The sequence below is a fragment of the Lissotriton vulgaris genome, chromosome 6 (genome assembly GCF_964263255.1).
Source record: "Lissotriton vulgaris chromosome 6, aLisVul1.2, whole genome shotgun sequence".
Classification (NCBI taxonomy): domain Eukaryota; kingdom Metazoa; phylum Chordata; class Amphibia; order Caudata; family Salamandridae; genus Lissotriton; species Lissotriton vulgaris.
In genome coordinates, this window is record NC_141694.1 from 1,733,496,760 (window position 1) to 1,733,519,713 (window position 22,954).

Below are 22,954 nucleotides of genomic sequence, written 5' to 3' on the forward strand. Positions count from 1 at the left end.
AGCTCAGAACCTGGCAACATGCAAATTAGTCTGTTCCTGTCCCAGTGTATGATGGGAACAGGGAAAACCTAACTACCAAATCAATTCTTATACTGGGAAGAAAACAAGCTACCGGGGACAGGTTTCTGGCATTTCAGCCGTCGTCGGCCCGGCTTGCTTGAATCCTGATGGTGCAATGAGCAAGGGACTCACATCTGAGTATACCCTTCCACGCTTATGGTGGACAAAATGATTCAGAAAAGGGGGTGGTGATGAACAGAGTGTCTGAATTAAGCAGACCACTCTTACCCAGTCCAAAGATCAGGGCTTGATCCATCACCGTTTTTTAGCACACTGCACCATCCCAGCTCAGAACCTGGCAACATGCAAATTAGTCTGTTCCTGTCCCAGTGCATGATGGGAACAGGGCAAACCAAACTACCAAGCCAATTCTTATACTGGGAAGGAAACAAGCTACCGGGGACCGATTTCTGGCATTTCAGCCGTTGTCGGCCCGGCTTGCTTGAATCCTGATGGTGCAATGAGCAAGGGACTCACATCTGAGTATACCCTTCCACGCTTATGGTGGACAAAATGATTCAGAAAAGGGGGTGGTGATGAACAGAGTGTCTGAATTAAGCAGACCACTCTTACCCAGTCCAAAGGTCAGGGCTTGATCCATCACCGTTTTTTAGCTCACTGCACCATCCCAGCTCAGAACCTGGCAACATGCAAATTAGTCTGTTCCTGTCCCAGTGCATGATGGGAACAGGGCAAACCAAACTACCAAGCCAATTCTTATACTGGGAAGGAAACAAGCTACCGGGGACCGGTTTCTGGCATTTCAGCCGTTGTCGGCCCGGCTTGCTTGAATCCTGATGGTGCAATGAGCAAGGGACTCACATCTGAGTATACCCTTCCACGCTTATGGTGGACAAAATGATTCAGAAAAGGGGGTGGTGATGAACAGAGTGTCTGAATTAAGCAGACCACTCTTACCCAGTCCAAAGATCAGGGCTTGATCCATCACCGTTTTTTAGCACACTGCACCATCCCAGCTCAGAACCTGGCAACATGCAAATTAGTCTGTTCCTGTCCCAGTGCATGATGGGAACAGGGCAAACCAAACTACCAAGCCAATTCTTATACTGGGAAGGAAACAAGCTACCGGGGACCGGTTTCTGGCATTTCAGCCGTCGTCGGCCCGGCTTGCTTGAATCCTGATGGTGCAATGAGCAAGGGACTCACATCTGAGCACACCCTTCCACGCTTATGGTGGACAAAATGATTCAGAAAAGGGGGTGGTGATGAACAGAGTGTCTGAATTAAGCAGACCACCCTTACCCAGTCCAAAGATCAGGGCTTGATCCATCACCGTTTTTTAGCTCACTGCACCATCCCAGCTCAGAACCTGGCAACATGCAAATGAGTCTGTTCCTGTCCCAGTGCATGATGGGAACAGGGCAAACCAAACTCCAAGCCAATTCTTATACTGGGAAGGAAACAAGCTACCGGGGACCGGTTTCTGGCATTTCAGCCGTCGTCGGCCCGGCTTGCTTGAATCCTGATGGTGCAATGAGCAAGGGACTCACATCTGAGTATACCCTTCCACGCTTATGGTGGACAAAATGATTCAGAAAAGGGGGTGGTGATGAACAGAGTGTCTGAATTAAGCAGACCACTCTTACCCAGTCCAAAGATCAGGGCTTGATCCATCACCGTTTTTTAGCTCACTGCACCATCCCAGCTCAGAACCTGGCAACATGCAAATTAGTCTGTTCCTGTCCCAGTGCATGATGGGAACAGGGCAAACCAAACTACCAAGCCAATTCTTATACTGGGAAGGAAACAAGCTACCGGGGACCGGTTTCTGGCATTTCAGCCGTCGTCGGCCCGGCTTGCTTGAATCCTGATGGTGCAATGAGCAAGGGACTCACATCTGAGTATACCCTTCCACGCTTATGGTGGACAAAATGATTCAGAAAAGGGGGTGGTGATGAACAGAGTGTCTGAATTAAGCAGACCACTCTTACCCAGTCCAAAGATCAGGGCTTGATCCATCACCGTTTTTTAGCTCACTGCACCATCCCAGCTCAGAACCTGGCAACATGCAAATTAGTCTGTTCCTGTCCCAGTGCATGATGGGAACAGGGCAAACCAAACTACCAAGCCAATTCTTATACTGGGAAGGAAACAAGCTACCGGGGACCGGTTTCTGGCATTTTAGCCATCGTCGGCCCGGCTTGCTTGAATCCTGATGGTGCAATGAGCAAGGGACTCACATCTGAGTATACCCTTTCACGCTTATGGTGGACAAAATGATTCAGAAAAGGGGGTGGTGATGAACAGAGTGTCTGAATTAAGCAGACCACTCTTACCCAGTCCAAAGATCAGGGCTTGATCCATCACCGTTTTTTAGCTCACTGCACCATCCCAGCTCAGAACCTGGCAACATGCAAATGAGTCTGTTCCTGTCCCAGTGCATGATGGGAACAGGGCAAACCAAACTACCAAGCCAATTCTTATACTGGGAAGGAAACAAGCTACCGGGGACCGGTTTCTGGCATTTCAGCCGTCGTCGGCCCGGCTTGCTTGAATCCTGATGGTGCAATGAGCAAGGGACTCACATCTGAGTATACCCTTCCACGCTTATGGTGGACAAAATGATTCAGAAAATGGGGTGGTGATGAACAGAGTGTCTGAATTAAGCAGACCACTCTTACCCAGTCCAAAGATCAGGGCTTGATCCATCACCGTTTTTTAGCTCACTGCACCATCCCAGCTCAGAACCTGGCAATATGCAAATTAGTCTGTTCCTGTCCCAGTGCATGATGGGAACAGGGCAAACCAAACTACCAAGCCAATTCTTATACTGGGAAGGAAACAAGCTACCGGGGACCGGTTTCTGGCATTTCAGCCATCGTCGGCGGCTTGCTTGAATCCTGATGGTGCAATGAGCATGGGACTCACATCTGAGTATACCCTTCCACGCTTATGGTGGACAAAATGATTCAGAAAAGGGGGTGGTGATGAACAGAGTGTCTGAATTAAGCAGACCACTCTTACCCAGTCCAAAGTTAAGGGCTTGATCCATCACCGTTTTTTAGCTCACTGCACCATCCCAGCTCAGAACCTGGCAACATGCAAATTAGTCTGTTCCTGTGCCAGTGCATGATGGGAACAGGGCAAACCAAACTACCAAGCCAATTCTTATATTGGGAAGGAAACAAGCTACCGGGGACCGGTTTCTGGCATTTCAGCCGTCGTCGGCCCGGCTTGCTTGAATCCTGATGGTGCAATGAGCAAGGGACTCACATCTGAGTATACCCTTCCACGCTTATGGTGGACAAAATGATTCAGATAAGGGGGTGGTGATGAACAGAGTGTCTGAATTAAGCAGACCACTCTTACCCAGTCCAAAGATCAGGGCTTGATCCATCACCGTTTTTTAGCTCACTGCACCATCCCAGCTCAGAACCTGGCAACATGCAAATGAGTCTGTTCCTGTCCCAGTGCATGATGGGAACAGGGCAAACCGAACTACCAAGCCAATTCTTATACTGGGAAGGAAAAAGGCTACCGGGGACCGGTTTCTGGCATTTCAGCCGTCATCCGCCCGGCTTGCTTGAATCCTGATGGTGCAATGAGCAAGGGACTCACATCTGAGTATAACTGTCAGGACCATGCCGGCCCCCATTAAGAGACCTCCGTCTGTCCCTGCAGCTAGGGGAAGATTTCCTGTTTGGCGGCTGTTTCCACTCTGGGGTTCCCTTCAGAAATTAGCCCATGACCACTGTCTGATTGAGGCGTAGTACGCCTCCGGTTTGTGCCACCATTTGATAAGGTTAGCGTTCTAGCCTTTTCCAGCAGTCCGCCATTTCCTAATCCCGCACGTTCTATGTGGCGCACTTCAACTGTCCCTTTCCAGCAGTTCGACGCCCTGATTTTGGCTCCTGTCATTTCACCGCGTATCTTCCTAGTTTTCCCCCTTTTCCAGTCGGAAATTACAGAGACTTTATTTCGGAACCTAGGGAGCGTGTTTACGTTCCATTCCCGTTGGATTTCTGCATTCCGGAGTGAAAGTCAATTGCCGCGTGCCAGTGTTCGGCTGTGCGGACTTGTTCTGTCAGCGTTCCTCGTCAGAGTTTCATCCCAGTGGGCAAGTACCTTCCCGCATATCCTCATATTGCGGTAAGAACATTCCATTTATTTAGACCTTGTTGGTGCTTTCCTTGCCCTGTGCCAGTTGGTTCTTCCGTCTGCATCAGAGTTTTCCAGTCAGAAGTGAAGCCCGATTTCTCGTGCAGAACAATCAAGGTTTTGGCACATTCAGAGTTTTCCTGAATAAGACTTTTGAAAGTTTCAGTCAGCTTCTGTGGTTCGTCTAGTAAATGAGAGTATTTATTATATGCATATGGTAATACTGTTGTCTACCACCTCTATTCATCGTATCACCATTTCCGCCACACTACACAAGCAACAAGAGTCTCCAACCAACATATGAACTTATATGGACTCAGAAAGAGAGAAGCTAACTCCACACGTTAACCAGGTATGAGTGAAGAGAGAGTTGAGGGAGTGAGAGTGTGATTGCCCACGTAGTGTTAGAACGTTAGTAATGTTCTGCTCCCTGTTGCAGGTGTTCCCCAGCTACTCATCCCAGAGGTAGTTACGAAGACACCAGTGTGGAAGACTCTCTTTGTTGTTTGTTATCCACTTCCCCTTTCCCTTCCATTCCTGGGCTTGGAGCAATCCGGGTGCAGGGGTGTTTGGGAATCTGGAAATTAGCCTCGTGGAAGACTGGCCGCTCGCTCCCACGGAAATCCGGATATTTCAGGTACTGCTTCTGACAGATTGAAGTGCCTTAATTATCTTCCGTCTGGGCGAGATGGCCGAAGTATTGGATGTCAAAGCCTTGGCTTCCGTGTTAGAGGGACTACAGAAACAGTTGAGCGAGACTAGGGAGGAAGTTAGGAAATATAAACAGGAGGCTAGTTATTTGCGTCAGAGATTAGATGAGCTGGCAGAGACCCCGCGCCCCAACTTTGGGAGTATGAAATCATCTGCCTTTGGTCCCGCTCCTTCCTCCTCCTCCTCTACGGAGTTTACCACACAGGTGGTGCACGCAATGTCCCCTACCATTCCGTTGGCCCCACCTGAGAGATTTCAAGGAGATCCCCACAAGGCTCAAATCTTCCTGACTCAGTGTTCATTACACTTCCTTTGTAAGCCCATTCTGTTTAAGGAGGATCAGTCTAAAGTGGCTTTTGTGCTGTCCTACCTGAGCGGAGATGCTGCAGCGTGGTCTTTGCCTTTGGTGGCAAGCAACGATCCAGTGTTGTATAAATTTGAAGAATTCAAACCTGAGTTTTTGCGAATCTTTGACCGAAGAAACGTCTCACAGACCACCGACAATGAACTATTAGAATTGAAGCAAGGGAATCGAGACTTGGTGGCTTATTTGGCACAATTTAATAAATTGATTGTTGAGACGAGTTGGCCCGAGGCTAAGCGGGCGGCCATTTTCTACCGAGGCCTAAAAGATGAGTTGAAGGATGGTCTGGCCCAGATTCCCAAAAGACCCACAGATGTATCGGAACTCATAGATCTAGTACTGCAGATTGATCAACGGCTTGCAGAAAGGCGAAGTGAACGTAGAAAGGATGTCCGTACTCTTCCGCCACGATTTGATCGGTCTCGGCTGGAGGTAGCTAAGAACCATGAAAGCCAAAGTCAGGAAGAGCCGATGCAGGTGGGAACGATTCGAGGCCCTCTTACTCAAGAGGAGAGAGAAAAGAGACGTCAAGGTCGATTGTGTATGTATTGTGGTCAGTCAGGCCATTTTGTCAAGGAATGTCCGAAGAGATCAAAGGCCAGCACGTGGGTAAAAGATCGGCTCCACCAGTAGACGGAGTTGCACTGGTGGGAGCGAGTGAAGAGTCAACTCCCAAGCCACAACTTTTAGCTAATACTCTGCAATCCGCAGCCCCGCATCTGAATCTGCTGTGTAAGATAGAATTTAGAAAAACTCAGATGGAGGAAGTTTCTGTGATGGTAGATTCGGGGGCTACTGGGAACTTCTGCGACATCCAGTTTGCCAAATCTATTGGAATACAATTCGAAAGGAAGTCAAGACCAGAACCAGTGCGAGCAGTGGATGGCACCCAGTTGTCGTCGGGACCAATCGCTTTTGATACAGAATTGATGACTGTGGTGGGACCCGGTGAGCACCGAAGTTTCATTCGATTCAATCTCATTGATGCCCCTCAGTTCCAACTCATACTGGGGTTGCCCTGGCTCACCGAGCATAATCCTCGGATAGATTGGTCGCGACGTTCAGTTGAAATGAATTCAGGCTTTTGTTTAGAGCATTGTTTCCAGCCAACGCCAGGGAACACAAGTTCCACGTTGTCGCAAAATCTGGCCAATCAGGTTCAAATGGTGTGTGCGTTGGAGGCTCCAGAGATTCCAGAAGAATATCAGGATCTGAAGGAGGTATTCAATGAGAAAGAAGCTAAAAGATTGCCACCTCATCGAGAATACGACTGTCGGATAGAATTGGAGCCTGGGGTGTCTTTACCCTGCAGCAGAATCTACGCTCTGTCGGAACCTGAGAACCTCCATTTGAAGGACTATATTGATCAAAACCTAGCCAATGGGTTCATCCGCCCCTCTCAGTCTCCAGTGTCCTCGCCCCTCTTCTTCATTCCCAAGAAGGATGGGACCTTGAGAACTTGCATTGACTATCGGGCCTTGAACTTGGCCACCAAGAAGAACCGTTATCCACTGCCCCTCATTTCGGAACTTCTAGATCAGGTCAAGAATGCGTGTGTGTACACTAAATTGGATTTACGAGGGGCCTATCATTTGGTGCGCATGGCCGAAGGAGAGGAGTGGAAAACTGCCTTTCGAACCAGGTTTGGTTTGTATGAATACCAAGTGATGCCCTTTGGGCTTTGTAACGCCCCCGCTGCTTTCCAGCATTTTGTAAACGACGTGCTTCGAGAGTGCCTGGACCGCTTTGCGGTGGTCTACATTGATGACATCCTTATTTATTCCAACAGTTTAGAGGAACACGTTCATCATGTACGAGCCATCTTGAGACGTCTGCTGGAGAACCATCTGTTTGTCAAACTTGAGAAATGTGTCTTTCATTCCTCCAGAGTGGAATTCTTGGGTTTTGTTTTGTCCCCGGAAGGAGTATCCATGGATGACTCTAAGTTGCAGGCAATCAAGTCATGGCCAGCGCCAAGATCCGTGAAGGAGATTCAAAGTTTTTTGGGATTCGCCAATTTTTATAGGCGTTTCATTCTGAATTTCTCGGAGAAGGTGAGCCCAATTACCCGTCTTCTAAAGAAAAATGTACGATTCGTCTGGGAGCGTGAATCGGAGGAGGCTTTTCAGCAGCTAAAGGAAGCATTTGTGACAGCTCCAGTGCTACAACACCCCAATTTGAGTGAACCCTTCTTCATTGAAGCTGACGCATCCAATTTGGCCATAGGAGGGATCCTGTCGCAGCGCCAGAAGGACACTGGTCAACTTCACCCGGTGGCATACCATTCTCGAAAACTTACTCCTGCTGAGATCAACTACTCCATCGCTGATAAAGAGCTTCTGGCAGTCAAGGAGGCCTTCAAGGTGTGGAGACACTATCTGTTGGGAGCGAAACATGTGGTCACCGTCTTTACCGATCATCGAAATTTACAGTTTCTCAAGTCAGCTCGCACGCTAACCCCCAGGCAACTGCGCTGGTCGCTCTTCTTTGCAGATTATGATTTTGTCCTCACTTACAAGCCCGGGTCCTCCAATGGAAAAGCGGATGCTCTTTCACGTTTGAGTATGGGAGAAGAAGCCAAAACCAAAGTGGAAGGGTTTATCATTCCAGAGGAAAAGATAGTAGCCATTGCAGTTGAAGACGATTTGGAGACCCTAATTAAGGAAGAGTTTGCCAAGGCTGAATTTTCTAATTGGGAATCAGAAGGCCCAGATCGCAGTGTGAGAAATGAAAGACCCTTCTGGCAAGAAAAGATGTTTGTTCCCGGTGAGGAATTGCAAAATGAAGTCATACAGCATTTTCATGACCACCCATTAGCAGGCCATAGAGGAGCAAAGAAGACTTTGGAATTAATCAAGAGAACCTTCATCTGGCCAGGCATGGACGCTCAGGTGAGGCAGCACATCGCCACTTGTGAGCCGTGTGTTAAGGGCAAGAGTTTGAGGCAGTCCCCGCAGGGCCTTTTAATGCCCTTACCTGTAGCCCCGTCCCCCTGGCACTCAGTCTCCATGGACTTCATAGTAGACCTGCCTTCCAGCCAGTGGTATTCAGTCATCTGGGTGGTGGTGGATTTGTTTACTAAGATGAGCCACTTTGTTCCCTTGAAGTCTCTCCCCACAGCGTCTCAGTTAGCTACCCTATTTGTAGAACACATTGTTAAACTGCATGGGGTTCCAAAAGTGGTTATTTCAGATCGAGAGCCTCAATTTGTTTCTCGATTTTGGAAGGCTTTTCTAAAGGGTCTGGGAGTCGACTCTCGTTTGTCCACCAGTTTCCACCCAGAAACGGATGGACAGACTGAACGAGTGAACCAGGACTTAGAACAATATCTCCGGCTATATTTGATGGATCAGGAGGGGGAATGGCCCTCTTTGTTGAGTACAGCAGAGTTCGCGTACAACAATGCAGTCCATTCTTCTACTGGGTTTTCCCCATTCTACTTGAACTCAGGTCGGCATCCCAATATGCTAGTGGGTCGGGTAGACGTTGAGGTCCCTGCAGCGGAGGAGGTGATACAAGAGTTACAGAAATCCTATCAGGTAGCCTCTTCCAACCTCAAGAAAGCCAAGGATGCTTACAAGGTGCAGGCAGATAAGAAAAGAAAAGAGAGTCCCATGTATGAATCTGGAGAAAAGGTGTGGATTTCCACTCGACATATGCGATTGAGAGGGAATCAAAAGTTCCAACCTAGGTTTGTAGGTCCCTACCCTGTGGTTCGAATGATTAATCCGGTGAGTGTCAGGGTGGCTCTTCCAAAGTCCTTGAAGATCCACCCAACGTTTCATGTGTCACTGATTAAGATAAACCCACCAAACTTCAGGCGTGTCCAACCACCAGCTCCAGTTCAAGTTCAGAGTTCTGAAGAATTCGAGGTTAAAAGAATCCTAGACTCCAAGCTCAAGAGAGGGAAAATCTTTTACCTAGTGGACTGGAAGGGTTATGGCCCCGAGGAAAGGTCATGGGAACCCAGCTGTAATGTTCATGCCCCAAGACTGGTCACCGAATTCCACAAGATTCATTCCCAAAAACCCAGGGAGGGGGCTTTGGTGGGGGGTACTGTCAGGACCATGCCGGCCCCCATTAAGAGACCTCCGTCTGTCCCTGCAGCTAGGGGAAGATTTCCTGTTTGGCGGCTGTTTCCACTCTGGGGTTCCCTTCAGAAATTAGCCCATGACCACTGTCTGATTGAGGCGTAGTACGCCTCCGGTTTGTGCCACCATTTGATAAGGTTAGCGTTCTAGCCTTTTCCAGCAGTCCGCCATTTCCTAATCCCGCACGTTCTATGTGGCGCACTTCAACTGTCCCTTTCCAGCAGTTCGACGCCCTGATTTTGGCTCCTGTCATTTCACCGCGTATCTTCCTAGTTTTCCCCCTTTTCCAGTCGGAAATTACAGAGACTTTATTTCGGAACCTAGGGAGCGTGTTTACGTTCCATTCCCGTTGGATTTCTGCATTCCGGAGTGAAAGTCAATTGCCGCGTGCCAGTGTTCGGCTGTGCGGACTTGTTCTGTCAGCGTTCCTCGTCAGAGTTTCATCCCAGTGGGCAAGTACCTTCCCGCATATCCTCATATTGCGGTAAGAACATTCCATTTATTTAGACCTTGTTGGTGCTTTCCTTGCCCTGTGCCAGTTGGTTCTTTCGTCTGCATCAGAGTTTTCCAGTCAGAAGTGAAGCCCGATTTCTCGTGCAGAACAATCAAGGTTTTGGCACATTCAGAGTTTTCCTGAATAAGACTTTTGAAAGTTTCAGTCAGCTTCTGTGGTTCTTCTAGTAAATGAGAGTATTTATTATATGCATATGGTAATACTGTTGTCTACCACCTCTATTCATCGTATCACCATTTCCGCCACACTACACAAGCAACAAGAGTCTCCAACCAACATATGAACTTATATGGACTCAGAAAGAGAGAAGCTAACTCCACACGTTAACCAGGTATGAGTGAAGAGAGAGTTGAGGGAGTGAGAGTGTGATTGCCCACGTAGTGTTAGAACGTTAGTAATGTTCTGCTCCCTGTTGCAGGTGTTCCCCAGCTACTCATCCCAGAGGTAGTTACGAAGACACCAGTGTGGAAGACTCTCTTTGTTGTTTGTTATCCACTTCCCCTTTCCCTTCCATTCCTGGGCTTGGAGCAATCCGGGTGCAGGGGTGTTTGGGAATCTGGAAATTAGCCTCGTAGAAGACTGGCCGCTCGCTCCCACGGAAATCCGGATATTTCAGGTACTGCTTCTGACAATACCCTTCCACGCTTATGGTGGACAAAATGATTCAGAAAAGGGGGTGGTGATGAACAGAGTGTCTGAATTAAGCAGACCACTCTTACCCAGTCCAAAGATCAGGGCTTGATCCATCACCGTTTTTTAGCTCACTGCACCATCCCAGCTCAGAACCTGGCAACATGCAAATTAGTCTGTTCCTGTCCCAGTGCATGATGGGAACAGGGCAAACCAAACTACCAAGCCAATTCTTATACTGGGAAGGAAACAAGCTACCGGGGACCGGTTTCTGGCATTTCAGCCGTCGTCGGCCCGGCTTGCTTGAATCCTGATGGTGCAATGAGCATGGGACTCACATCTGAGTATACCCTTCCACGCTTATGGTGGACAAAATGATTCCGAAAAGGGGGTGGTGATGAACAGAGTGTCTGAATTAAGCAGACCACTCTTACCCAGTCCAAAGATCAGGGCTTGATCCATCACCGTTTTTTAGCTCACTGCACCATCCCAGCTCAGAACCTGGCAACATGCAAATTAGTCTGTTCCTGTCCCAGTGCATGATGGGAACAGGGCAAACTAAACTACCAAGCCAATTCTTATACTGGGAAGTAAACAAGCTACCGGGGACCGGTTTCTGGCATTTCAGCCATCGTCGGCCCGGCTTGCTTGAATCCTGATGGTGCAATGAGCAAGGGACTCACATCTGAGTATACCCTTCCACGCTTATGGTGGACAAAATGATTCAGAAAAGGGGGTGGTGATGAACAGAGTGTCTGAATTAGGCAGACCACTCTTACCCAGTCCAAAGATCAGGGCTTGATCCTTCACCGTTTTTTAGCTCACTGCACCATCCCAGCTCAGAACCTGGCAACATGCAAATGAGTCTGTCCCTGTCCCAGTGCATGATGGGAACAGGGCAAACCAAACTACCAAGCCAATTCTTATACTGGGAAGGAAACAAGCTACCGGGGACCGGTTTCTGGCATTTCAGCCGTCGTCGGCCCGGCTTGCTTGAATCCTGATGGTGCAATGAGCAAGGGACTCACATCTGAGTATACCCTTCCACGCTTATGGTGGACAAAATGATTCAGAAAAGGGGGTGGTGATGAACAGAGTGTCTGAATTAAGCAGACCACTCTTACCCAGTCCAAAGATCAGGGCTTGATCCATCACCGTTTTTTAGCTCACTGCACCATCCCAGCTCAGAACCTGGCAACATGCAAATTAGTCTGTTCCTGTCCCAGTGCATGATGGGAACAGGGCAAACCAAACTACCAAGCCAATTCTTATACTGGGAAGGAAACAAGCTACCGGGGACTGGTTTCTGGCATTTCAGCCATCGTCGGCCCGGCTTGCTTGAATCCTGATGGTGCAATGAGCAAGGGACTCACATCTGAGTATACCCTTCCACGCTTATGGTGGACAAAATGATTCAGAAAAGGGGGTGGTGATGAACAGAGTGTCTGAATTAAGCAGACCACTCTTACCCAGTCCAAAGATCAGGGCTTGATCCATCACCGTTTTTTAGCTCACTGCACCATCCCAGCTTAGAACCTGGCAACATGCAAATTAGTCTGTTCCTGTCCCAGTGCATGATGGGAACAGGGCAAAACCAAACTACCAAGCCAATTCTTATACTGGGAAGGAAACAAGCTACCGGGGACTGGTTTCTGGCATTTCAGCCATCGTCGGCCCGGCTTGTTTGAATCCTGATGGTGCAATGAGCAAGGGACTCACATCTGAGTATACCCTTCCACGCTTATGGTGGACAAAATGATTCAGAAAAGGGGGTGGTGATGAACAGAGTGACTGAATTAAGCAGACCACTCTTACCCAGTCCAAAGATCAGGGCTTGATCCATCACCGTTTTTTAGCTCACTGCACCATCCCAGCTCAGAACCTGGCAACATGCAAATGAGTCTGTTCCTGTCCCAGTGCATGATGGGAACAGGGCAAACCAAACTACCAAGCCAATTCTTATACTGGGAAGGAAACAAGCTACCGGGGACCGGTTTCTGGCATTTCAGCCGTCGTCCGCCCGGCTTGCTTGAATCCTGATGGTGCAATGAGCAAGGGACTCACATCTGAGTATACCCTTCCACGCTTATGGTGGACAAAATGATTCAGAAAAGGGGGTGGTGATGAACAGAGTGTCTGAATTAAGCAGACCACTCTTACCCAGTCCAAAGGTCAGGGCTTGATCCATCACCGTTTTTTAGCTCACTGCACCATCCCAGCTCAGAACCTGGCAACATGCAAATTAGTCTGTTCCTGTCCCAGTGCATGATGGGAACAGGGCAAACCAAACTACCAAGCCAATTCTTATACTGGGAAGGAAACAAGCTACCGGGGACCGGTTTCTGGCATTTCAGCCGTCGTCGGCCCGGCTTGCTTGAATCCTGATGGTGCAATGAGCAAGGGACTCACATCTGAGTATACCCTTCCACGCTTATGGTGGACAAAATGATTCAGAAAAGGGGGTGGTGATGAACAGAGTGTCTGAATTAAGCAGACCACTCTTACCCAGTCCAAAGATCAGGGCTTGATCCATCACCGTTTTTTAGCACACTGCACCATCCCAGCTCAAACCCTGGCAACATGCAAATTAGTCTGTTCCTGTCCCAGTGCATGATGGGAACAGGGCAAACCAAACTACCAAGCCAATTCTTATACTGGGAAGGAAACAAGCTACCGGGGACCGGTTTCTGGCATTTCAGCCGTCGTCGGCCCGGCTTGCTTGAATCCTGATGGTGCAATGAGCAAGGGACTCACATCTGAGTATACCCTTCCACGCTTATGGTGGACAAAATGATTCAGAAAAGGGGGTGGTGATGAACAGAGTGTCTGAATTAAGCAGACCACTCTTACCCAGTCCAAAGATCAGGGCTTGATCCATCACCGTTTTTTAGCACACTGCACCATCCCAGCTCAGAACCTGGCAACATGCAAATTAGTCTGTTCCTGTCCCAGTGCATGATGGGAACAGGGCAAACCAAACTACCAAGCCAATTCTTATACTGGGAAGGAAACAAGCTACCGGGGACCGGTTTCTGGCATTTCAGCCGTCGTCGGCCCGGCTTGCTTGAATCCTGATGGTGCAATGAGCAAGGGACTCACATCTGAGTACACCCTTCCACGCTTATGGTGGACAAAATGATTCAGAAAAGGGGGTGGTGATGAACAGAGTGTCTGAATTAAGCAGACCACTCTTACCCAGTCCAAAGATCAGGGCTTGATCCATCACCGTTTTTTAGCTCACTGCACCATCCCAGCTCAGAACCTGGCAACATGCAAATTAGTCTGTTCCTGTCCCAGTGCATGATGGGAACAGGGCAAACTAAACTACCAAGCCAATTCTTATACTGGGAAGTAAACAAGCTACCGGGGACCGGTTTCTGGCATTTCAGCCGTCTTCGGCCCGGCTTGCTTGAATCCTGATGGTGCAATGAGCAAGGGACTCACATCTGAGTATACCCTTCCACGCTTATGGTGGACAAAATGATTCAGAAAAGGGGGTGGTGATGAACAGAGTGTCTGAATTAAGCAGACCACTCTTACCCAGTCCAAAGATCAGGGCTTGATCCATCACCGTTTTTTAGCTCACTACACCATCCCAGCTCAGAACCTGGCAACATGCAAATTAGTCTGTTCCGGTCCCAGTGCATGATGGGAACAGGGCAAACCAAACTACCAAGCCAATTATTATACTGGGAAGGAAACAAGCTACCGGGGACCGGTTTCTGGCATTTCAGCCATCGTCGGCCCGGCTTGCTTGAATCCTGATGGTGCAATGAGCAAGGGACTCACATCTGAGTATACCCTTCCACGCTTATGGTGGACAAAATGATTCAGAAAAGGGGGTGGTGATGAACAGAGTGTCTGAATTAAGCAGACCACTCTTACCCAGTCCAAAGATCAGGGCTTGATCCTTCACCGTTTTTTAGCTCACTGCACCATCCCAGCTCAGAACCTGGCAACATGCAAATGAGTCTGTTCCTGTCCCAGTGCATGATGGGAACAGGGCAAACCAAACTACCAAGCCAATTCTTATACTGGGAAGGAAACAAGCTACCGGGGACCGGTTTCTGGCATTTCAGCCGTCGTCGGCCCGGCTTGCTTGAATCCTGATGGTGCAATGAGCAAGGGACTCACATCTGAGTATACCCTTCCACGCTTATGGTGGACAAAATGATTCAGAAAAGGGGGTGGTGATGAACAGAGTGTCTGAATTAAGCAGACCACTCTTACCCAGTCCAAAGATCAGGGCTTGATCCATCACCGTTTTTTAGCTCACTGCACCATCCCAGCTCAGAACCTGGCAACATGCAAATTAGTCTGTTCCTGTCCCAGTGCATGATGGGAACAGGGCAAACCAAACTACCAAGCCAATTCTTATACTGGGAAGGAAACAAGCTACCGGGGACCGGTTTCTGGCATTTCAGCCATCGTCGGCCCGGCTTGCTTGAATCCTGATGGTGCAATGAGCAAGGGACTCACATCTGAGTATACCCTTCCACGCTTATGGTGGACAAAATGATTCAGAAAAGGGGGTGGTGATGAACAGAGTGTCTGAATTAAGCAGACCACTCTTACCCAGTCCAAAGATCAGGGCTTGATCCATCACCGTTTTTTAGCTCACTGCACCATCCCAGCTTAGAACCTGGCTACATGCAAATTAGTCTGTTCCTGTCCCAGTGCATGATGGGAACAGGGCAAAACCAAACTACCAAGCCAATTCTTATACTGGGAAGGAAACAAGCTACCGGGGACTGGTTTCTGGCATTTCAGCCATCGTCGGCCCGGCTTGTTTGAATCCTGATGGTGCAATGAGCAAGGGACTCACATCTGAGTATACCCTTCCACGCTTATGGTGGACAAAATGATTCAGAAAAGGGGGTGGTGATGAACAGAGTGACTGAATTAAGCAGACCACTCTTACCCAGTCCAAAGATCAGGGCTTGATCCATCACCGTTTTTTAGCTCACTGCACCATCCCAGCTCAGAACCTGGCAACATGCAAATGAGTCTGTTCCTGTCCCAGTGCATGATGGGAACAGGGCAAACCAAACTACCAAGCCAATTCTTATACTGGGAAGGAAACAAGCTACCGGGGACCGGTTTCTGGCATTTCAGCCGTCGTCCGCCCGGCTTGCTTGAATCCTGATGGTGCAATGAGCAAGGGACTCACATCTGAGTATACCCTTCCACGCTTATGGTGGACAAAATGATTCAGAAAAGGGGGTGGTGATGAACAGAGTGTCTGAATTAAGCAGACCACTCTTACCCAGTCCAAAGGTCAGGGCTTGATCCATCACCGTTTTTTAGCTCACTGCACCATCCCAGCTCAGAACCTGGCAACATGCAAATTAGTCTGTTCCTGTCCCAGTGCATGATGGGAACAGGGCAAACCAAACTACCAAGCCAATTCTTATACTGGGAAGGAAACAAGCTACCGGGGACCGGTTTCTGGCATTTCAGCCGTCGTCGGCCCGGCTTGCTTGAATCCTGATGGTGCAATGAGCAAGGGACTCACATCTGAGTATACCCTTCCACGCTTATGGTGGACAAAATGATTCAGAAAAGGGGGTGGTGATGAACAGAGTGTCTGAATTAAGCAGACCACTCTTACCCAGTCCAAAGATCAGGGCTTGATCCATCACCGTTTTTTAGCACACTGCACCATCCCAGCTCAGAACCTGGCAACATGCAAATTAGTCTGTTCCTGTCCCAGTGCATGATGGGAACAGGGCAAACCAAACTACCAAGCCAATTCTTATACTGGGAAGGAAACAAGCTACCGGGGACCGGTTTCTGGCATTTCAGCCGTCGTCGGCCCGGCTTGCTTGGATCCTGATGGTGCAATGAGCAAGGGACTCACATCTGAGTACACCCTTCCACGCTTATGGTGGACAAAATGATTCAGAAAAGGGGGTGGTGATGAACAGAGTGTCTGAATTAAGCAGACCACTCTTACCCAGTCCAAAGATCAGGGCTTGATCCATCACCGTTTTTTAGCTTACTGCACCATCCCAGCTCAGAACCTGGCAACATGCAAATTAGTCTGTTCCTGTCCCAGTGCATGATGGGAACAGGGCAAACCAAACTACCAAGCCAATTCTTATACTGGGAAGGGAACAAGCTACCGGGGACCGGTTTCTGGCATTTCAGCCGTCGTCGGCCCGGCTTGCTTGAATCCTGATGGTGCAATGAGCAAGGGACTCACATCTGAGTATACCCTTCCACGCTTATGGTGGACAAAATGATTCAGAAAATGGGGTGGTGATGAACAGAGTGTCTGAATTAAGCAGACCACTCTTACCCAGTCCAAAGATCAGGGCTTGATCCATCACCGTTTTTTAGCTCACTGCACCATCCCAGCTCAGAACCTGGCAACATGCAAATTAGTCTGTTCCTGTCCCAGTGCATGATGGGAACAGGGCAAACCAAACTACCAAGCCAATTCTTATACTGGGAAGGAAACAAGCTACCGGGGACCGGTTTCTGGCATTTCAGCCATCGTCGGCCCGGCTTGCTTGAATCCTGATGGTGCAATGAGCAAGGGACTCACATCTGAGTATACCCTTCCACGCTTATGGTGGACAAAATGATTCAGAAAAGGGGGTGGTGATGAACAGAGTGTCTGAATTAAGCAGACCACTCTTACCCAGTCCAAAGATCAGGGCTTGATCCATCACCGTTTTTTAGCTCACTGCACCATCCCAGCTCAGAACCTGGCAACATGCAAATTAGTCTGTTCCTGTCCCAGTGCATGATGGGAACAGGGCAAACCAAACTACCAAGCCAATTCTCATACTGGGAAGGAAACAAGCTACCGGGGACCGGTTTCTGGCATTTTAGCCATCGTCGGCCCGGCTTGCTTGAATCCTGATGGTGCAATGAGCAAGGGACTCACATCTGAGTATACCCTTTCACGCTTATGGTGGACAAAATGATTCAGAAAAGGGGGTGGTGATGAACAGAGTGTCTGAATTAAGCAGACCACTCTTACCCAGTCCAAAGGTCAGGGCTTGATCCATCACCGTTTTTTAGCTCACTACACCATCCCAGCTCAGAACCTGGCAACATGCAAATTAGTCTGTTCCGGTCCCAGTGCATGATGGGAACAGGGCAAACCAAACTACCAAGCCAATTATTATACTGGGAAGGAAACAAGCTACCGGGGACCGGTTTCTGGCATTTCAGCCATCGTCGGCCCGGCTTGCTTGAATCCTGATGGTGCAATGAGCAAGGGACTCACATCTGAGTATACCCTTCCACGCTTATGGTGGACAAAATGATTCAGAAAAGGGGGTGGTGATGAACAGAGTGTCTGAATTAAGCAGACCACTCTTACCCAGTCCAAAGATCAGGGCTTGATCCTTCACCGTTTTTTAGCTCACTGCACCATCCCAGCTCAGAACCTGGCAACATGCAAATGAGTCTGTTCCTGTCCCAGTGCATGATGGGAACAGGGCAAACCAAACTACCAAGCCAATTCTTATACTGGGAAGGAAACAAGCTACCGGGGACCGGTTTCTGGCATTTCAGCCGTCGTCGGCCCGGCTTGCTTGAATCCTGATGGTGCAATGAGCAAGGGACTCACATCTGAGTATACCCTTCCACGCTTATGGTGGACAAAATGATTCAGAAAAGGGGGTGGTGATGAACAGAGTGTCTGAATTAAGCAGACCACTCTTACCCAGTCCAAAGATCAGGGCTTGATCCATCACCGTTTTTTAGCTCACTGCACCATCCCAGCTCAGAACCTGGCAACATGCAAATTAGTCTGTTCCTGTCCCAGTGCATGATGGGAACAGGGCAAACCAAACTACCAAGCCAATTCTTATACTGGGAAGGAAACAAGCTACCGGGGACCGGTTTCTGGCATTTCAGCCATCGTCGGCCCGGCTTGCTTGAATCCTGATGGTGCAATGAGCAAGGGACTCACATCTGAGTATACCCTTCCACGCTTATGGTGGACAAAATGATTCAGAAAAGGGGGTGGTGATGAACAGAGTGTCTGAATTAAGCAGACCACTCTTACCCAGTCCAAAGATCAGGGCTTGATCCATCACCGTTTTTTAGCACACTGCACCATCCCAGCTCAGAACCTGGCAACATGCAAATTAGTCTGTTCCTGTCCCAGTGCATGATGGGAACAGGGCAAACCAAACTACCAAGCCAATTCTTATACTGGGAAGGAAACAAGCTACCGGGGACCGGTTTCTGGCATTTCAGCCGTCGTCGGCCCGGCTTGCTTGGATCCTGATGGTGCAATGAGCAAGGGACTCACATCTGAGTACACCCTTCCACGCTTATGGTGGACAAAATGATTCAGAAAAGGGGGTGGTGATGAACAGAGTGTCTGAATTAAGCAGACCACTCTTACCCAGTCCAAAGATCAGGGCTTGATCCATCACCGTTTTTTAGCTTACTGCACCATCCCAGCTCAGAACCTGGCAACATGCAAATTAGTCTGTTCCTGTCCCAGTGCATGATGGGAACAGGGCAAACCAAACTACCAAGCCAATTCTTATACTGGGAAGGGAACAAGCTACCGGGGACCGGTTTCTGGCATTTCAGCCGTCGTCGGCCCGGCTTGCTTGAATCCTGATGGTGCAATGAGCAAGGGACTCACATCTGAGTATACCCTTCCACGCTTATGGTGGACAAAATGATTCAGAAAATGGGGTGGTGATGAACAGAGTGTCTGAATTAAGCAGACCACTCTTACCCAGTCCAAAGATCAGGGCTTGATCCATCACCGTTTTTTAGCTCACTGCACCATCCCAGCTCAGAACCTGGCAACATGCAAATTAGTCTGTTCCTGTCCCAGTGCATGATGGGAACAGGGCAAACCAAACTACCAAGCCAATTCTTATACTGGGAAGGAAACAAGCTACCGGGGACCGGTTTCTGGCATTTCAGCCATCGTCGGCCCGGCTTGCTTGAATCCTGATGGTGCAATGAGCAAGGGACTCACATCTGAGTATACCCTTCCACGCTTATGGTGGACAAAATGATTCAGAAAAGGGGGTGGTGATGAACAGAGTGTCTGAATTAAGCAGACCACTCTTACCCAGTCCAAAGATCAGGGCTTGATCCATCACCGTTTTTTAGCTCACTGCACCATCCCAGCTCAGAACCTGGCAACATGCAAATTAGTCTGTTCCTGTCCCAGTGCATGATGGGAACAGGGCAAACCAAACTACCAAGCCAATTCTCATACTGGGAAGGAAACAAGCTACCGGGGACCGGTTTCTGGCATTTTAGCCATCGTCGGCCCGGCTTGCTTGAATCCTGATGGTGCAATGAGCAAGGGACTCACATCTGAGTATACCCTTTCACGCTTATGGTGGACAAAATGATTCAGAAAAGGGGGTGGTGATGAACAGAGTGTCTGAATTAAGCAGACCACTCTTACCCAGTCCAAAGGTCAGGGCTTGATCCATCACCGTTTTTTAGCTCACTACACCATCCCAGCTCAGAACCTGGCAACATGCAAATTAGTCTGTTCCGGTCCCAGTGCATGATGGGAACAGGGCAAACCAAACTACCAAGCCAATTATTATACTGGGAAGGAAACAAGCTACCGGGGACCGGTTTCTGGCATTTCAGCCATCGTCGGCCCGGCTTGCTTGAATCCTGATGGTGCAATGAGCAAGGGACTCACATCTGAGTATACCCTTCCACGCTTATGGTGGACAAAATGATTCAGAAAAGGGGGTGGTGATGAACAGAGTGTCTGAATTAAGCAGACCACTCTTACCCAGTCCAAAGATCAGGGCTTGATCCATCACCGTTTTTTAGCTCACTGCACCATCCCAGCTCAGAACCTGGCAACATGCAAATTAGTCTGTTCCTGTCCCAGTGCATGATGGGAACAGGGCAAACCAAACTACCAAGCCAATTCTTATACTGGGAAGGAAACAAGCTACCGGGGACCAGTTTCTGGCATTTCAGCCGTCGTCGGCCCGGCGTGCTTGAATCCTGATGGTGCAATGAGCAAGGGACTCATATCTGAGTACACCCTTCCACGCTTATGGTGGACAAAATGATTCAGAAAAGGGGGTGGTGATGAACAGAGTGTCTGAATTAAGCAGACCACTCTTACCCAGTCCAAAGATCAGGGCTTGATCCATCACCGTTTTTTAGCTCACTGCACCATCCCAGCTCAGAACCTGGCAACATGCAAATTAGTCTGTTCCTGTCCCAGTGCATGATGGGAACAGGGCAAACCAAACTACCAAGCCAATTTTTATACTGGGAAGGAAACAAGCTACCGGGGACCGGTTTCTGGCATTTCAGCCATCGTCGGCCCGGCTTGCTTGAATCCTGATGGTGCAATGAGCAAGGGACTCACATCTGAGTATACCCTTCCACGCTTATGGTGGACAAAATGATTCAGAAAAGGGGGTGGTGATGAGCAAAGTGTCTGAATTAAGCAGACCACTCTTACCCAGTCCAAAGATCAGGGCTTGATCCATCACCGTTTTTTAGCTCACTGCACCATCCCAGCTCAGAACCTGGCAACATGCAAATTAGTCTGTTCCTGTCCCAGTGTATGATGGGAACAGGGAAAACCTAACTACCAAATCAATTCTTATACTGGGAAGAAAACAAGCTACCGGGGACAGGTTTCTGGCATTTCAGCCGTCGTCGGCCCGGCTTGCTTGAATCCTGATGGTGCAATGAGCAAGGGACTCACATCTGAGTATACCCTTCCACGCTTATGGTGGACAAAATGATTCAGAAAAGGGGGTGGTGATGAACAGAGTGTCTGAATTAAGCAGACCACTCTTACCCAGTCCAAAGATCAGGGCTTGATCCATCACTGTTTTTTAGCTCACTGCGCCATCCCAGCTCAGAACCTGGCAACATGCAAATGAGTCTGTTCCTGTCCCAGTGCATGATGGGAACAGGGCAAACCAAACTACCAAGCCAATTCTTATACTGGGAAGGAAACAAGCTACCGGGGACCGGTTTCTGGCATTTCAGCCGTCGTCGGCCCGGCTTGCTTGAATCCTGATGGTGCAAAGAGCAAGGGACTCACATCTGAGTATACCCTTCCACGCTTATGGTGGACAAAATGATTCAGAAAATGGGGTGGTGATGAACAGAGTGTCTGAATTAAGCAGACCACTCTTACCCAGTCCAAAAATCAGGGCTTGATCCATCACCGTTTATTAGCTCACTGCACCATCCCAGCTCAGAACCTGGCAACATGCAAATTAGTCTGTTCCTGTCCCAGTGCATGATGGGAACAGGGCAAACCAAACTACCAAGCTAATTCTTATACTGGGAAGGAAACAAGCTACCGGGGACCGGTTTCTGACATTTCAGCCATCGTCGGCCCGGCTTGCTTGAATCCTGATGGTGCAATGAGCAAGGGACTCACATCTGAGTATACCCTTCCACGCTTATGGTGGACAAAATGATTCAGAAAAGGGGGTGGTGATGAACAGAGTGTCTGAATTAAGCAGACCACTCTTACCCAGTCCAAAGATCAGGGCTTGATCCATCACCGTTTTTTAGCTCACTGCACCATCCCAGCTCAGAACCTGGCAACATGCAAATGAGTCTGTTCCTGTCCCAGTGCATGATGGGAACAGGGCACACCAAACTACCAAGCCAATTCTTATACTGAGAAGGAAACAAGCTACCGGGGACCGGTTTCTGGCATTTCAGCCGTCGTCCGCCCAGCTTGCTTGAATCCTGATGGTGCAATGAGCAAGGGACTCACATCTGAGTATACCCTTCCACGCTTATGGTGGACAAAATGATTCAGAAAAGGGGGTGGTGATGAACAGAGTGTCTGAATTAAGCAGACCACTCTTACCCAGTCCAAAGGTCAGGGCTTGATCCATCACCGTTTTTTAGCTCACTGCACCATCCCAGCTCAGAACCTGGCAACATGCAAATTAGTCTGTTCCTGTCCCAGTGCATGATGGGAACAGGGCAAACCAAACTACCAAGTCAATTCTTATACTGGGAAGGAAACAAGCTACCGGGGACCGGTTTCTGGCATTTCAGCCGTTGTCGGCCCGGCTTGCTTGAATCCTGATGGTGCAATGAGCAAGGGACTCACATCTGCGTATACCCTTCCACGCTTATGGTGGACAAAATGATTCAGAAAAGGGGGTGGTGATGAACAGAGTGTCTGAATTAAGCAGACCACTCTTACCCAGTCCAAAGATCAGGGCTTGATCCATCACCGTTTTTTAGCACACTGCACCATCCCAGCTCAGAACCTGGCAACATGCAAATTAGTCTGTTCCTGTCCCAGTGCATGATGGGAACAGGGCAAACCAAACTACCAAGCCAATTGTTATACTGGGAAGGAAACAAGCTACCGGGGACCGGTTTCTGGCATTTCAGCCGTCGTCGGCCCGGCTTGCTTGAATCCTGATGGTGCAATGAGCAAGGGACTCACATCTGAGTACACCCTTCCACGCTTATGGTGGACAAAATGATTCAGAAAAG